Raw genomic sequence first — 17,568 nt, forward strand, 5'->3', positions numbered from 1 at the left:
CCCAATTCAACTCTAGATCTCTGAAAATCACTCAATGCTAATATGCTTTTTGCCAAAAGATCTTTCAGCAGATTTCCAATCTATGGAAATTCTTCTTACAATTTCATATTTTGAGCCTCTCTTTTTAAAATTTTATCATCAGGAGTGTTTGAGGCATTTTATGGAAGGAAAACTCTACACCTGTCAAATGTTGCCTTTAAATAAAATTTTCATAAAGGTGTGTCTTCAGTCAAGTGAAGCATGATCATTACACTAAGTTTACAGAGATGGTAAATGCATGCTACAGAGGGAAGAGGAGAGATATAAGTTCAAGTTCATGCATAGTAGGGATTGAACAATTTTTCTTTTTAATCTTTTCCTATTCTTTTCAAATTATACATGATTTCATCTGTGTCATCTTCAAAATGGAAAGATAAAAATGCAAGATTTTCTTATTCAGATGGTGTAAGTCTTTCCACTGCTGCCAACACATGAAAGAATGGAAATCTCAATTTAAAAGCAGGTTTATTGTGGGTATAAAACTGACCCCAAAACTTCAGCATTACAACAGTTGTATTTTTTCTGTGAAAGATTCAAAAGATGCATTCCTTGTCTTGTTCCTGATCTTGGAGGAAAAGCTTTGTTTTTCACCATTGAATATGATGCTAGCTGCAGATTTGTCATATATGGCCTTTATTATATTGAGGTATATTCTCTCTAACCACACTTTGATGAGAATTTTTATCATCAATGGATGTTGATTTTTACCAAATGCTTTTTTTGCATCTGTTAAGATTAAATGATTTTCATCCTTCATTTTATTGATATGATGTTTGATTTGTAAATATTGAGCCATCCTTGCATCTTTGAAATAAATCTCACTTGATCATGGTGAATAATCCTTCTAACATATTGTTGAAGGTGGTTTGCTAATAGTTTCTTGAGAATTTTTCCATCTATGTTCATCAGGGATATTGGCCCATAGTCTTCTTTTTTGTGGTGTCTTTTTCTAGTTTTCGTATCAGGGTAATTTTGTCTCATAGAATTTATCTGGAAGCTTTCCTTCCTCTTCTATTTTTTGGAATAGTGTGAGGAGATAGGCATTAAGTCTTCTTTAGATGTCTGGGATAATTCACCTGAGTGTTCATCAATACACAAATGGATAAGGAAGATGTGGGGTATTACACAGACATGAAAAGGATGAGATCCTGCCATTTGCAACAACATGGATGGACCTAGAGGGTATTATGCTAAGTGAAATAAGCCAGAATAAGAAAGACAAATACCATATGACTTCACTCATGTGTGGGATCTTAGAAAGAATGAATAAACAAACAAAAGGCAAAATCAGACCAACAAACACACAGAACAAACTGATAGTGTCAGCAGGTGGCAAAATGAGTGAAGGGGAGTGGGAGATACAGCCTTTCAGTTATGGAGCAAATAAGTCATGGGAATAAAAGGTACGGCATAGGGAATATAGTCAATGACATTATAGCAGCATTGTAATGGGACAGATGGTAACTACACTTGTGGTAAGCACAGCATAATGTATAAACTTGCCAAATCACTATGTTGTACACCTGAAACCAGTATAACATTATGTAACAATTACACTTAAATTTTAAAAATAAAAAAAAGATGATGTACTCTTAAGTACCTAAGAGAGCATCTTTGATTATGTGGCCCCACACATCCACCCCAAGTGAGCTCTAAAAGCTGCTCCAAGGTAAAACTAGGGTCATTTATTCTTCTAGGAAACAGAGAGGTATGCTGGAAATGAGAAAATATCCAACTTTCCTCCCTTCAAACATTCTTTCCATCCCCAAAAGATCAGAATCAAATCTGTTTTCGGGACCAGCTCTAGGACAAGGCCTAGAACAGTCCAGAAAATCATTTTCCCATCCAATAACTAAGAGGCAATTCACTAAGCAACTTCTACTATTAAAGATAAAATGTAAATGCAGGTTGAGTGAAGATGTTGACCCTGTCCATACTGCAGAGTAAGCAGAATAAGACTGCTAAGAACGAACAAATAAAAAGTAATTGTGGGACTAGCAAGACATTCTTCATAAGTTGTATAAGTGTAAAAAAATTTTTTTTTTAAAGAACTGGAATTATTTCAACCTAGCTGGTTATTCTAGGCAGGAATGGGATTTGTTGATCTTTTCTTCTTTTTAAATCAATTAGATAAACACTCAGAAATTGATTGGGGTTACAAATCAAGCTTCTGGAAAGAGAATAAAGAAGCCACTGCAAATGTGCATGAAAATGCCTCATTAAAGGGATAGTCAAGTTACCTGGCTCCAGCCTGGCCCTGTGACTCACACTGTTGAACCAGCTGCCAAGCCTCTCCCCAGCGGATAGCCATTAGAAAGCTGGCTAAGTGGCAGGAATTATAAAATAAACAGCCTTTCTATGTGTTTCTTCCCTACCTCATCAAACCATACAGTGTTAACAGTATTGAGGAACAAGGGGAGGAAAAGGAAAAAAAGTTAAATAATGAACGTGATTTCTAGACTAAGAAAATTTATATTACATTCAAATAAGCACATTTACAGAAAAAAACAAGTTTTTGTCCGTATTTGTATTGAAGGAAATGTGTCACACAAATTTACCTATCCCATCTACCTATTAGATGTTACTATTTCCTTTAAAAATAAGCATTTACTAGCTGAAGTTCATAAATCACATTCACATCTAAGTAAAAATTTACTCTTTTCTGGTATGTCCTCTAATTCTGACACTAGCACCAAAGAACCACCCAAATTCAAAGCCTTGAAGTCACTTTTGTTAGTTTAATCACCCTTCCACCTAAGCCTAGCCCTCCCTCCATCTTCCCACTGGAGTTACTCTCCTTCAGACTGCTCTCAGATCCAGTAACAGCCTCCAGTGTACCTTCTTCAACTCTGATTCCTCCCTGCACAAATGTACTATGTAGGTTCCTGACAGAGTAATCTTCCCATGTCCTGCTTTTGGTTATATCCCCTGCTCAAGTGGCTTCAACCTTTCCTGAAAGCCTCCAAAACAAAGGCCAAGTATCTTGGTAAGTATTTAGGAGGCATTCAAGTCCATACTCTTATCTGACCCCAACTTTTCCCATACTTTTCCCCATTGCTCCCCTTCAAACCCTCCCATGAGCCAAACAATCAGATGGCTCTCTTGGATCTGTTCTGCAAACCCCTACTTCTCTTGCCAAGTCCACTGTATCTGCTGCCCAAGATGTTTCCTTTCCTGTGGTCAGCCTCCTCAACAATGTCAGAAGCAAATTCCTTGCCAATTTCATCTAGCCTCCTTCAGGTCTCTGTTCAAATTCCATCTCCTCAGGAAAGTTTCTGTTGAGAACCCACAACAGGTTAGGACCTCAGTTTCATACACTCCTGACAGCTGTTTCTCCCTTGTTGTTCTTACAACATGTATGATTAATTAAATCTTTGCATAATTCCTTGTGCAATTGTTTCTGTTACAAGACAGCAAGTGCCATGAAGGCAAAGAATGGTTATCTGTTTTTAATTCTGTATTGCCAGCACCTGGGGATGTAGCAATCACCCCCCTCTTCTTATCTCCTAGATGCAATTTTTCTGTCCCTACACTAGAATTGCTCTCAAACAGACTGTGCGGTGCAGCAACATGTCATGATGATGCGTGTATGCGTCTTATCTGCAGCCTTCATGCTTTATTCGCCTTTGTCTCCCTGACAGCATCTTGCCCAAATCTTCACAGTTAGTGTTTGGTAAATGTTTAATCTAGTTGAATGGAAAAATCATTAAATGAATGCTTTTGTATAAATGTATATGTATATCTACATGGAAAAACTGACCTTTGGAAGACTGGGATTATTAGCTCTGACTTCTGATCAGTATAAAATCTTGTCTAAATGAAAATAAATGAAGTTTACATTTTCTGCCATTTCATTACAGAGAAGGTCTTAAACCTTGAACCTCTAATCACTTTAAATAGATTGATTTTTATGTTTATCATGTTTACACTGCAGAGTTTATTTCACATTGATACAGTACAAATTCCTTTCAAAGTCTATTAAACTCTCTTTTTCCCATGTATGCATACTAGACTTCTTCCCATGGAAATCTACCAGTCTTCTAAAAGGCCAGTTATTTTAGCAAAATGAAATATTTGTTACATCTGGGGATCTCTCCATGTCAAATCCATTCAACCAGGTTTTCTTGAGCATCAACAATGTGTCAGCAGCTCTAGCATTTCCACAGTAGCTCCAGAATTTCTATATAGAAATACAGCAATATAGTTACAGCAATATAGTTACAGCTATATTGTATAGCTAGAGGACTTGTTTTTAAGGTGCAATTTCATACTAAGTGTGCTATTTTTATTTAAACTCTATGTCCCTTTGGAGTGGCCTGGATGGAAGCTAATGTAGATTATGGACAACGTATTCCCCCACCAACAACTGATGGCACCACTGGCCAGATAAAGAGAAACCCAGTATTACTGTAGTTAACAGACAATTTTTCATGTTGCCTGAGAAAGAAAAATTAGGCAATCACTTTTCTTTCTCTTCCCCAACTTAATTGAGGAATAACTGACAAATATATACATATATATGCATATATATACGCATATATATATGTATATATATATGCGTATATATATATATATATTTAAAGTGGACAGTGTGATGATTTGATATACAAATGCATTGTGGAATGATTACCAATATCAAGATAATGAACACATCTATCACCTCACATACCTCTTTTGTGTGTGTGGTGAGAATGCTTAAGACCTACTCTCAGCAACTTTCAAGTATACAATACTGTGTGATTAACTAGCTACCATGCTGAACATCAGATCTTCGGAACCTATTCTTGTAACTGGAAGTTTGTACCCTTTGATCTACATCTTCCCGTTTCACCGTCCCTACAGCCCCTGGAAACCACCATTCTATTCTCCGTTTCTATGAAATCAGCAGGGGTTTTTTGTTTTTGTTTTTTAAATTACACATATAGGTGATACCATGTAGTATTTATCTTTCTCTGTCTAGCTCATTTGACTTAGCATAATGCCTTAAAGGTTCATCCATGTTGTCACAAATGATGGAAGAATTTCCCTCCTGTTTATAGCTTACTAATATTCCTGTGTGTGTGTGTGTGTGTGTGTACATGTAACATTCATTATCCATTCATCTAGGTTGTATCAATATATTGACTACTGTGAATAATGTTGCAATGAACATGGCTGTGCAGATATTTCCTCAAGATACCGATTTCCTTTCCTTCAGATGTAACCATTTCTCCTTCCTCCACAATGAACAACCTTGCAAAGGCAGTAGTATATTTACTAATGAAGAAATGGGTGCTCTATGACTTTGGGTCAAAATGCTAATTTATACAAAGTTCAAATTTAAAATAATTTTTATTATCAACAGTCGTTTGAGTACCATCCAAGTATAAAAACAGGATCTAGGGCAGATAACTATCTTCTCTTACAAATGAATGAAAGTCTAATTATTTTATTTGGAGAAGTGGTGCTTTCCCCATCTGTGTCAATAAATATCATATAATAAATCATCTTATAAAATACATGACTTCTCTCATTCCAAGCCACCTAATAAAAACCTCTGTAAGAGAAGAAGGAAACTTATTCAGGGCTGTTTGCGTTCACTAATGACTGCTGAACCCGAGTGAGAGAGAGAGAGAAAGTTGCCAGAGATGTAGCCCATGTCTTTCGCCCATGCTGATTATCTTTCTGCTCTTGCCATCGTTCATCTGGCTCTACAGCCAGGCTGCCCACAGCAGTGTTTCCCAATTAGGGTATGTGAGTTCTATTGAGGATTATTTTTTTTTTAATTTCTATGTGTTTATTGTAACAACAGCCTAAAAATTTATACATAACCACATTCCAGATATCTGCCTCTACTTGAGTATAGCTTCATCATCTCAGTACCTATTGCATCTGTCTTTCCCATCATAGTGAAACCCAACAGTTCACTGACTTGTTGAGACTAATGACAAAAGCACAGATGTGAACTAAATATACCAATAATATTTTCACACCACACAAAGGTTAGATGGATATCACTGAACACTCTCAAAACAATGGTTATAAGACTGTTTCAATGAAGACAAGTGAACGGACTTTCGAGTCATTCCTGAGCATATGGTGGTAAAGGCATGCCAAGCTTAAAAGAACTTGCCTTGTCGCAGCTGGCTTCATATTTATATTTTGAGCAATGATTCAGTTTTAGCAAACAACATCATCTGTCGCAGTAAAGCAAGGTTTTAAATACAATTTTATGTTCTCTTTTCACTTTGTTTGCATTGACTGATAAGATTATTTTGGAGATTATGGGGGGAAAGGTTGTACCGAAATTATGAGGAACCACTCTCCACCACCAGCCATGAATTGACAGCACCATTACGGAGGAGTAAACACAGTGTTACTGCACTATCGCATGTAATTTTTTAGGGTGTTTTTAAACTAAGAAACAAAAATTAATCCCCATTTTGCACCTCTTTCCCATTCAACAACCTTATATAAAGGAGTAGTACATTCATCAATAAACAAAAAAAAATCTTCAACACTTAAAACTATTGAAAATAAAGACGAAGAAAAATAATTTTAAACTACATTGAGGGATGTGGTCATTTTTGTTTTCCTTTAAAAGGGGCCATGCACTTCTCAGCTGTGAGACACACTGCTCTCACCTGCTCAGAATCTTTTGTCCTGCCTTTAGTTATAGCACCCCATTCATCCCCTGGAAAACCACCCCTCTGTTCCACATGGGTCTAGCAGAAGTATAAATCATGCTGCTGCTTTGTCTCTTACCCAAGGTATGGGCAGTCTCTGCTTTCTTGAATGCTTGTTGTTCAACTCACCATCTTATATTATGAGTAATGCATTATCCTTCCTATAAATTACTTTTTTTAGGTTCATCAAATTCAGTTTCTATTGGTCACCACCAAGAATCCTAATTGAGACACTAACCTAAACAAAACTAATCCACATTCACACAAACATCAAAAAAGAAAACCAAAACAACACTCAAGAGTGTAAAAAAGAAAGGGGAAGAGAAGAGCAAGACTGTGTATAATATATTCGTCCTTTCTCTGACTAGCTTTGGATTCACTTACTAATAAATTTTTAAATTGGCATGTATTTGGCTCTATAATGTATCACACTAAACATTTCTTGAAAGCAAGAACTAAATCTTATTCATGTAGTATTTCTAACATCTTATAAAACACTTGGCATGCATAGTAGGTAGTCAATAAATATGTTTGAACATATTTCATATGTCAATAAATAAAAAGTTTTAAAAATTCATAGAATTTATTATAAAGAGAGGCACAGGTAAGTTTTGCAGTCATTGGAGGGTGATCTTTAAGAAAGGTAATTATTACTACCATGAACATCCTTCACTCCACAGTAAGCTCCTTTAAGTCAGAAAATGGTTTTTATCTTTATAACTCCATAGTCCTAAAATTGCCTGGTATATAGGTGTAACTCAAAAATGGTTTCTTTAGTATATTAATTTATATTAAAATTAGATACATCACTGTAGAACATTCATGATATAAATTAATGTGATTTGAATTTGAAGACCGTTTTTATGTCCTCCTCTAGTTCACACCTAATATTCTGTCAAACTATCTGTATTACTTACCAAATTTCCTCCTTAAAGCTATCAAGTATGCTATACAGCAGCACAAGTTCTTCCCAGTTCTCTAACAATACACCAGGTCTGTTGAAGTCCAAAGTGAGAACCACAGAACACTTAACTGGCAGCACACACTCTGTCAGGAGTGCTGCTGTTATCAACAACTTTATTAATATATTCTAAGTCCATTTTGCCGAAGTACATTATGCAGAAATCACTTAAACATATGCAGAACCTCTGGAACCTAGCTTGTTTTTCTCAGGCCTCAAACACCAGTTAGACTTACCTTTACTTCTAGTCCATCCTTATTTCACCTTTCCAATCCAAATAGGACATTTTTGTTAGACACTCAGCAGAGTTGAGGCTTCGTCTTATGTAAATTATATCTCATTAAAAATGGATGTTGGGAAGAAGAGTTTTAAAGGAAGTGGTCTCCAAAACTGAACACAGATGTGGCAAGCATACTGTACTCCTGAACTCAGGGAAGTCACTACACTCCTTGGAGCTGTGGAATTTGAAATCCACAAGTAGGAATTGAAATAAAAACTCCTTGTCTGAGATATTCATCAAAACAAAACAAAACATAATTATATGGTCAATTAATCTTCAACAAATGAGGCAAGAATATGCAATGCAAAAAAAGACAGTCTCTTCAACAAATGGTGTTCGGAAAACCAGACAGCTACATGCAAAAGAATGAAACTGGACCACTTTCTTACACCATATACCAAAATAAACTTGAAATGGATTAAGGACCTGAATGTGAGACCTGAAACCATAAAACTCCCAGAAGAGAACACAGGCAGTAATTTCCCAGATGTCGGCTGTAACAACATCTTTCTACATATGTCTCCTGAGACAAGGGAAACAAAAGCAAAATAACTATTGGACCTACATCAAAATAAAAAGTTTCTGCATAGCAAAACAAAACAAAGCAAAACAACAACAACAACAACAACAACAACAAAAACCCACCGAAATTAAAAGACAACCTACTGAATGGGAGAAGATATTTGCAAATGACATATGCAAGAAAGGGTTAGTATCCAAAAAATATAAAGAATTTACATAACTCAGTACCAAAAAAAACCAAATAATCTAATTAAAAATGGACAGAAGACATGAACAGACATTTCTCCAAAGAAGACATACAGATGGCCAACAGATACAAGAAAAGATGCTCAACATCAGACATCATCAGGGAAATGCAAATCACTTCACACCCATCAGGATGGCTAAAATTAAAAACTCAAGAAAAAGACAAGTGCTGGTGAAGATGCGGAGAAAAAGGAACTCTCTGTACTGCTGGGGGAAATGCAAACTGCAGTAGCCACTGTGGAAGACAGAATGGAGGTTCCTGAAAAAATTTAAAATAGAACTACCATATGATCCAGTAACTGCATTACTGGGTATTTACCAAAAGAATACAAAAATACTAATTTGAAGGGATATATGCACCCTAAGTTTATTGCAGCATTATTTACAATAGCCAAATTATAGAAGGTCCACGTGTCCATGGATAGATGAACACATAAAGATATGGTACACACACATACACACACACACACCACAATGGAATGTTATTTAGACATAAAAAAGAATGAAACCTTGCCATTTGCCACAATACGGATGGATCTAGAGAGTATAACGTTAAGTGACATAAGGCTGTGAGAGAAAGACAAATGCCATATGATTTCACGCATATGTGGAATTAAAGAAACAAAATAAATGAACAAAGGGCAAAAAAAGAGAGACAGAGCAAAAACCAGACTCTTAACCACAGAGAACAAACAGATGGTTACCAGAACAAGAGGCGGGTGGGAAGATGTGTAAAATAGGTGAAGGGGATTAAGAGTATACTTATCTTGATAAGCACTGAGCAATATATGGAATTGTTGAATCACTGTATTGTACCCCTGAAACTAATATAACACTGCATGCTAACTATACTAGGATTAATTTTCTTTAATTGAAAATTAAAAACTTTGTATAATCCACTCTCTGCCATTAACTAGCTCTATGACCTTGATCAAGTTATTTATTCTCTCAGAACCTCAGCTGCCATGCCTATCCATCTATCCACATCTATACTTTGAGAGGGAATATTTTTCTTTGAGCATATCATGCTCTTACCTTTATACTTTTGTAAATGTTAGAAATGTTCTTGCCTCCTGTTGATTGCGGGCCTCTTTATTTACACTCAATCAACAGCTCTTCCTAGAAGTTTCCCAAACTGCTCTAGCGTCCCCTGCCTGTGCTCCTACAGCGTGCTGGGCATGTCTCTCCCATAACTCTTATCACACTGTATCATTACAGCTCTAGATCTATCCATCTCTTCTCTTGGACTAAGAGCTCTTTGAGAGTATAGGTTGTATCTTTTTCCTAATGCTACTCTTATTACTTAATATAGTCCTGTGCATATTAGGAACTCAATAAGTGAACTAACAATAGATGAATAAGACAGATTCTGTTCTAATATTGGTGTTTTTCACAACCAAATGGCATATTTGGTAAATATTTGGTAAATATTATTCTACAGATATAAAAACCACAGAAATAAAGCTTGGTCTCATTAAACTACAAAATGTAAGCAAAGGAAAGAAATCTAACTACATCCTTTTCTGCTTAGAAAGGACCACAGGCAGATCTAATATTTTTATGGTCCTTAGATCCGCTTAATTGCAATGCAGACATTTATACAAACACGATTATGCTATTTGTAGTCAATTCATGATAAATACTTTCTTTTAATGATTGCAGAGGCTAAAGGAAAAACTGAACATCATCATTGTCACAGCAGTTTTCATAAATGAGTTTTGAATAATAAATGAATAATATACAAGAATATAATTTAAATGCAGTTTAGGAGGTACATTTTTTTCTTATGAGATATAGATACACATATTTACATACATATATACATATAATATATATATATATATATGCTAAAAAGGAGGTAAGGAGTCACATTGTTTCTCATGATATATATTATCATATATAAATTTTCATTGTTTTATTAATCAAGTGGTGTTTAATATTACATAACAGAAAAATGCTGATGCAATAGTATCACTAAACTTTTCATTTATTTTATTTTTAAAAGATTTATTTATCTATCTATTTCTCTATCTATCTATTTATTTTAGAGAGAGACGGGGAGAACACACACGTGCACAAGCATGAGCTCGGGTAAGGGCAGAGGGAGAGGAAAAAGGAGAGAATATCAAGCAGACTTCATGCTGAGCCTTCAGAACAACACGGGGCTCAGTCTCATGACCCTGAGATCATGACCTGAGCCAAAATCAAGAGTCAGATGAGTCACCGACTGAGCCACCCAGGCACCCCTAAACTTTTCATTTTAAAACATATTTTAATGGAATTTCAAGGCTTCTTTACTATCAATGTAGTGAAATCAAGTATATCTTATTTTTAGCCTAAAAAGAAATCACTAAGAAGGTTTCAAATATTTGTTAGTGGTTGAAATTTCACCATAACAAATGAGGCATACCATTCACATTGATGTTTGCTTGTTTTTATCATTCATATTTTACAACTACAAATGCTTCATGGTCTAAGCCCAAGTTGCACTGTTTCTAACACATAAAAACACACATATCTGGAAACCAAAATGTGTCAACAAGAGGCTGTTTTATTTTTGACAATTATTTTTAATTGTTAAAAATGGAAAAAAAGAAAAGATGAAATTTTGAGAATCCAAATTTCTTCTCTAGTGATCAGTGAATACTACGAAGATCACTGTTCTAAAAGTTCAGTAGACTGTTTACAAATTCCCAAAAGAGCAATGAATAAGGAGAAAAAAAGGGAGAAGACACACAATAAAAGAGCTCATTTCTTAAAATCATTGCAGTTTCTCTGGAGGAAATGAATAATAATATAGATACATCTGGAAAACCTCTGAAAGGCAGTTGATGCAAAGAAGTTTTCAATCACCATCTATTCCTTCACCATGTATATTGTCCGTATTTGTGGTTATTTGTTTTCATTTTTAAAAATATTTCTATCTTAAAATATATCAGAAAAATGAATTGATTTAGGAATTAAATAGTATTTTTCTCTAACATTTGGGACACTTGGGGCAACCATAAATTTTAGGAGAGGTATAAAGGTAGCAAATCTGTACATATTATGCAAAAAGAACAGGTCAAGAATGAACAAGTAGGGATACAATGAGTCATCACTGATGTGAGAAACAAAGGCCAAAGAAAAAAATCAAATTTCCTTACTACTTATGGTCCATTGACAAGTCCTTGCAACAGGCAGAGTAACATTCCTCTAGGAACTCAGCTGCCTTGATGTCAATACTTTGTAAAGAGCAAAAGGCAATCTTAGCTTAACATCATTCCAACCTCCAAGATCCTGTTAAGTCTACTTTAACATATACAAATTCCTTTGGGGGTGCCTGGGTGGCTGAGTCTGTTAAGTGTCCAACTCTTGATTTCAGCTTAGGGTCGTGATCTCAGGGTTGTGAGACTGAGCCCCCGTCCAGCTCCGTGCTCAGCAGGGAGTCTGCTTGAGATTCTCTCCCACTCCCTCTGCTCCCCCCCTCAAATAAATAAATAAGTCTTTAAAAAAATTCTTTTGGAAATTTCCTTGATCTCTAACACCCCCCCCCACAGATATATGCTGGCAATCAACCCCCAAGCATATGACTGACCGATATACATCTAAAGGGTCTCATGACTAAGATTTTATTAAACAGTAATAAATGACCTTTTCCTAATAATAGCTGGCTGCCTCAAGTTCCTGGAAACCTTGCTTCCAAAATTTCTTGGAGCCTTATGCTATCCGTAACACCCTCCCAACTTGAAGCTACATAATCAGCCTCTCCTCATGACCCCAGGGCAGCTCATTCTGTCCACAAGTTGTGCTTTAATAAAACCACTTTTTGCACCAAAGATGTCTCAAGAATTCTTTCTTGACTGTTGGCTTCGAATCCCTTCACTTCAAACCACATCAATCATTTCTTTATAGAATTTAATTGACCACTGCAGCTCCAAATGCCACTGGGTTGTCATCTAAAGAAACTTGTGCCCACCAACTTAAAAATAAAAAGCTCACTTTGTCCTCTTCTCAACAGTCAACAAAAGATGTTGAGAAGTCACAAAATTTGCATTGTCACCCTTTGGCTTTCACAGCTCTGACAGCTATCCTCTTGACTCCCCACAAGGAGAGCTTGTTTACATGATAATTGAGTGGTTTAGACCCTCCGCTAATGAATTTTTTCAATATGGTTAATGATCATCTTCACCAGGAATCTCTCTTTAATTCTACAAATTTTATATACTCTTAAATCACACCATTGGTTTTAGTTTACTTCATTTTCACTATTTATCATTTAAAATAATAGCTTTTTGTGGAGTGCTTACTCTCCCTAGCACTATGCCAAGAACTTTATGGAAATTATCTCATTTAAGCCCTCTGAGAACCAAATTCAACAGGTGCTCCTACTACCTTCATTTTATAGATGAGAAAACTGAAGGTTAGAAAGCATTTCCTGGTCTGCTTAGTGAAAGACCCTGAGACCCTCCAAGATCTGTCTGATTCTTGAACTCGCTCTTAGTCACAAATTTAGACTGCTTAAATAAAGAACATGATCATACCACTCAAAATCTCATTTTAATGACTACTCTTCTTCATAAACTATTCATTTTATTTTATCATAATTTAGACTATAAACAGGAAAATGAAATTCCTAAAATGCAGAAAGACAACTGCTTTATTGAGCAAAACTACTGTTAAATCTTGATCTCTTCAGAGTATTACTATTAGCAATTTACATCAGATTCATAAACATCCTGTACCAAAGAGCAGAGTAAGTTTTTCTATTCAATCTCAGCTTATTCTATAGAAATAGATGCTTTATTAAAAGACAGGTATATAACAATTACTAAACATTAATTTCTTAATTATAGACACTAATAGATTATCTAGAGCAGAAAAAACAATCTCATACTCATAAGATGAAATCTCAGCAAAAACTTCAAGTTGCAAACATTATCATGATTCAGCGGAGTAATCTCTAAATTTCGTGATGTTCAATACACCCTAAATCTCTTAAATCATATACAACATTGCCCGTGGGCTTCCCTCAAATCTCTAATTTACTGATTTTTTTTAGACTGCTTTACATCAAAAGCATTTTCAATGATCCTCCTGAGGACTTTCAAGTTCTATCGAGCTGCTCCGGTAATACAACCTTGGTTATTTGTACAGTATCTACACATACGCAATCCTTCCCACGTCCACAGAAATGGAAAACTAAGAAGCAGCACGAAAATAAGGCTTTCATGAAAACCCCATGATAGTCTATTATTTACTTATCAAAATCCTAGATGGCCATTTAAAGTGGCTCACCTATATGTGTCTAAGACTTCCATACGCTGAAACCCATGATTCCAAATGGCTGATCCTTTTACCAAGTTTTATACCCCCACAACTGCCAGACACCAAGACTGTGGACCTCTATGGTGCTAGAGTCAGAACTTAGAGATATGACCAAAGACCTCAGTCCCTCATAACATAAAAATACGTAACATAAAGGAGTTGCTCCCAAAATGTGGGACATGTAACACTGAGTATTTGATATGGTTCAGTTAGTATATATTTTTAATGTTAACATAATGTATCTATTAAATACATATCGAAACATGTTACCAATACATCAAAATTGTGATACTAGTTTAAGGACAAGGTAAAATAGTATATAGGTTTTACTTATTTAAGAGTTATTTTAACAGAAAATATGAAGTAAATAATATGTGTGATGGAATAAGAACAATGCAAAATGTATGAAAATTCTGTAAGAATTACTTAAGTTTGAAAAACAGTAATATAATTTAGCAATAACTGAAAGTTGGCTATAGTCTCAAAAGAAGCATCAAAATTAGGATAACCTAAATTACTATAACTAATTCATAGTTGTTATTGAAGTTAAAAAAGAGAATAATTTGGTTCCATATTAGTGGATAATATCTTCAGGCATATCTCAAAGCTAATGTTTTATTCAATGTGACATTACAAGCATTAACTTTTACAAACCAAGCCAAGAAATAAAATGTGCTGCATTTTAAATAATGTATAATATTTATAGATTTTTCTCCCACTCAGATATGTGCTTTACTCTGTAAGGATGATAAATACCAAGGGCCTGAAAAGATTTGTAAGAGCTTCTTAAAAGCCTTTCTAGAAATTTATTTGAGGCAGAAATATTAGGAACCATGAAAAATAAAGCAAAACTAAGAGTAAAGTAGACTCCATCCCTGACTACATTACGATAAGAATGTGAGAAAAAGCAGGTTCTCATTTAACAGGTGCAAAGGAGAAAACTGGAGAATTTGTAGTCAGATTAGGCAAAGTTTTGAATTTTGCTCACTCTCACAAATTGTGTGAATGTACGGCTTTATTTATTTCCTAGGGGAAATTAAATACAGTTAATTCTTAAAAATAAAATTCTTTAAATAAAGTATACGTTTTTTGTTTCTATTTTGGACAAAAGCGTCCACTAGGAGTTACTATTTTTAGAAAAAAAATGCCAAATTATAAATACAAATTAAATACAATTATTAGAGTATTCTAGACACAAGTGCTTCAATACCAAAGGTCGACAGTATGGTAATACAGAAGCAAATAAGACATACACGATTTCACACATAAAATTCATATACTTTATATAAGTGATACTTCAAAAAAGGTTCGGAAAAATTATAGGATGATATGTAGTGAAACTCATAGGTGAATTACAGCTCCTGGTAATGGTGAGGGCTGACTGAAAATTATTTCATGGAAGTAATTCAAAAATAACAAATTATACTTTAAAAGGCTTTGTCATAAAAATTGTCACAGACAGTAGCTGGGGGGCAAATTAGGGAGCTGAGCCTCAGGCACTCTAGTCAGCTTGTAAGATTAATCAAATATATGTCCATCAAGACTAAAATGCATACAGCTGCAGTACAGCAAAGGAACTGGCCAAGTCACTAAGGCTAACTATTAGAGGTACACAACATGTACATACAGCAGTCGCCATCACAAAGCCCTCTCCACTCTCCACCACAGGACAGCTTGGAGACAATAATCCTCTATCTGCCTTCAATTTATGAAAGTAGGGTTTGGGTCAAGTACCCCTTCTTACCACTGTGATATCTTATTGATAAATATTTATTCCTCCTCACATGGTCTTTCAGTCGGCTCGCTCTTTCCTTCTTTCCTTCCTTCCTTCCTTCCTCCCTCCGTCCCTCCTTCCCTTTCTTTCCTTCCTCTTCTCTTCCCTTCTACCCTCTCTCCCTTCCTACTTGCCTTCTCACTTTCTAAGTTTCTTTTTTTGTTTCTTACTGACTAAATCTGTTTATTACATACTGTTCAGGACTATCATGATTACTGGTCCTCACAAGGCCTCTTCGGTTTTGTATCCATTGTTATATTGTTTGTATCTTTTATTCCCTTCAACCAAACATCCAGGTATTAGCTTCATATAGATTTTTCCATGAATGTAACAGGGTTGTAGGAGACCATAACTTAGAACTTAAAATTATGGTGTTTGATAAATCTTCTGCTTTACTCTCTATACAACCTAAATTCACTCGTCTGTCTTCTACATAGTATTCCAAAAGTACGCATATGGCACATTTGTGGTGTCCAAAAGCCAGCAGCAATTACCTTCCTGGGAGATAGGAATACTAATAATGTAAGATTGTTATTGCTGTGATTAAACCTACTTAACACAACCTGCTTATTCTGAAATAATCCTTTCTAACTTGTCTACTCCTTAATCCTCTATCAAGTTAACATTCTTTCATTTCTGAAAGTGAGAAAGATATACATAATGAATAAATAAAGCATGTAGTTAATCCTTCACAACTAACCTTTAGCAGAAAAAGACTGTCAAATTATCTTCTTCCCATGCAATTTATCACTGCCCTCTGTTTTCTGGAAAAGTGGAGAGATGTCCTTGAGCCAGATAGCTTCGCAGGGTATTTGATGAGTTCCTAAGGATACATATGAAACGTCAAAGAAATATTGCTACTGGACATTTTAGTACCTTAATGAGATCCTTTTACTCTCCCTTCTGCTCTTTTCCTTTCCCTTATGGACTCCAATGGCTTATTACTTTGACAACAATAGAATATATTACTGATGTAACTACAAAATCTCTAGACTAAAATTCAAGCTCTTTTAGCTTGATGATAAAGGCATCAAAAATTGATTTTAACAAAGATATTGAGTCTTTTCTCTCATTCCTTTGCTCTACTTTAGGCTATTTGTACTACCACAAAGTCCCACCCAGGAACTTGAATTTAGAATTATGAGCAACAGTATATACTTGGGAAACTATGAACTGATGTGACTTAACTTCATTTGGCTGCTGTGAGGGGTAAATATGTGTGGATAGTGTCTAGCACAGTGCTTGTTAAAAAGTACCAAATTCGTAGAAATTTCTCCTCCCATCTCTTCTTCCTTGAAATCCCACTTTGGTGCCTTTGTGCTCTATATTTTGTATTTCCTCATAAAACCAAGTGTCAAAGACCTTAACCAACTAAGAAATCACCTTCTTAATAAATCATCTTCAAATCACTATTCTTAAAGAATTTTAGTTGAATGTACTGACAATATCTCCTATCAAAATTTCTAAAAGACTGAGTGACTTAAACATAGTGGAAACTCGAATTTTTGAATGAACAATTTAAAATGAAATGGTGAGTTTGGGCATGAGGTGACGGAAAAAGATCCTTGATTCATTCATAAAGATCAACTTCTGGGTATGATTCAAACAGACTGTTTAAAAGTAAACCAAAGTCCTAACATCAGAGGGAGTGAGCACATAAAAGAAGTACACCCTTCCAAACTACTTGCTGAGAGTTCTCAACTTGAAATTTTAACTTTTAAGAGCTACAGTTACCCGGATAGCTCAGTCAGATAAGCAACTGCCTTTGGCTTGG

At 35.3% G+C, this 17,568-nt stretch overlaps 1 long non-coding RNA gene across 1 annotated transcript in view; it reads right to left on the minus strand.

Annotated features, from left to right (window-relative positions):
- The window catches only part of LOC130542743 (uncharacterized), a 156,231-nt gene that overhangs the window by 111,239 nt on the left and 27,424 nt on the right, over nt 1–17,568 (minus strand). Inside the window, exon 2 of the long non-coding RNA XR_008957518.1 lies at nt 16,495–16,617. This is a non-coding gene — a long non-coding RNA (uncharacterized LOC130542743). The remainder of the gene's footprint in view (nt 1–16,494; nt 16,618–17,568) is intronic.

This window comes from Ursus arctos, unplaced genomic scaffold (assembly GCF_023065955.2).
Source record: "Ursus arctos isolate Adak ecotype North America unplaced genomic scaffold, UrsArc2.0 scaffold_5, whole genome shotgun sequence".
Lineage (NCBI taxonomy): Eukaryota > Metazoa > Chordata > Mammalia > Carnivora > Ursidae > Ursus > Ursus arctos.